The sequence below is a fragment of the Arachis duranensis genome, chromosome 10, assembly GCF_000817695.3.
Source record: "Arachis duranensis cultivar V14167 chromosome 10, aradu.V14167.gnm2.J7QH, whole genome shotgun sequence".
In the NCBI taxonomy this organism is placed as follows: domain Eukaryota; kingdom Viridiplantae; phylum Streptophyta; class Magnoliopsida; order Fabales; family Fabaceae; genus Arachis; species Arachis duranensis.
Window position 1 is genome coordinate 15635714 of NC_029781.3, and position 1376 is coordinate 15637089.

Consider the following 1376-nt stretch of genomic DNA (forward strand, 5'->3'; position numbering starts at 1 on the left):
TGAGATTTTTGCAGCTTGCACCTCAGAGATCCCTAACTTCTTCATTACAGAGAGAGGCATGAGGTTTACACTTGACCCTAGGTCACACAAGGCCTTCTTGAAGGTCATGGTGCCTATGGTACAAGGTATTGAAAACTTCCCAGGATCCTGTCTCTTTTGAGGTAATTTCTGCCTAGACAAGTCATTCAGTTCCTTGGTGAGCAAAGGAGGTTCATCCTCCCAAGTCTCATTTCCAAATAACTTGTCATTTAGCTTCATGATTGCTCCAAGGTATTTAGCAACTTGCTCTTCAGTGACATACTCCTCCTCTTCAGAGGAAGAATACTCATCAGAGCTCATGAATGGCAGAAGTAAGTCCAATAGAATCTCTATGGTCTCAGTTTGAGCCTCAGATTCCCATGGTTCCTCATTGGGGAACTCATTGGAGGCCAGTGGACATCCATTGAGGTCTTCCTCAGTGGCGTTCACTGCCTCTCCTTCCTCTCCAGATTCGGCCATGTTGATGGCCTTGCACTCTCCTTTTGGATTTTCTTCTGTATTGCTTGGAAGAGTACTAGGAGGGGGTTCAGTAATTTTCTTACTCAGCTGACCCACTTGTGCCTCCAAATTTCTAATGGAGGACCTTGTTTCAGTCATGAAACTTTGAGTGGTTTTGATTAGATCAGAGACCATGGTTGCTAAGTCAGAGTTACTCTGCTTAGAACTCTCCGTCTGTTGCTGAGAAGATGATGGAAAAAGCTTGCTATTGCTAAACCTATTTCTTCCACCATTATTATTGTTGAAACCTTGTTGAGGTCTCTGTTGATCCTTCCATGAGAGGTTTAGATGATTTCTCCATGAAGGATTATAGGTGTTTCCATAGGGTTCCCCCATGTAATTCACCTCTTCCATTGAAGGGTTCTCAGGATCATAAGCTTCTTCTTCAGATGAAGCCTCCTTAGTACTACCTGGTGCATTTTGCATTCCAGACAGACTTTGAGAAATCAAATTGACTTGCCGAGTCAATATTTTGTTCTGAGCCAATATGGAATTCAGAGTGTCAATCTCAAGAACTCCTTTCTTCTGACTAGTCCCATTGTTTACAGGATTTCTTTCAGAAGTGTACATGAATTGGTTATTTGCAACCATTTCAATCAGCTCTTGAGCTTCTGTAGGCGTCTTCTTCATATGAAGAGATCCTCCAGCAGAGCTATCCAAAGACATTTTGGATAGTTCAGAGAGACCATCATAGAAAATACCTATGACGCTCCATTCAGAAAGCATATCAAAAGGACACTTTCTGATTAATTGTTTGTATCTTTCCCAAGCTTCATAGAGGGATTCTCCTTCCTTCTGTCTGAAGGTTTGGACTTCCACTCTAAGCTTACTCAATTTTT

At 42.1% G+C, this 1376-nt stretch overlaps 1 non-coding gene across 1 annotated transcript; it reads left to right on the forward strand.

Moving 5' to 3' along the window:
• Positions 1 to 1257: 1257 nt before the first annotated feature.
• Positions 1258 to 1365, forward strand: LOC127743343 (small nucleolar RNA R71). The gene has a single exon (XR_008004735.1). It is a non-coding gene; the product is annotated as a small nucleolar RNA R71 (small nucleolar RNA).
• The last annotated feature ends 11 nt before the right edge of the window (positions 1366 to 1376 follow it).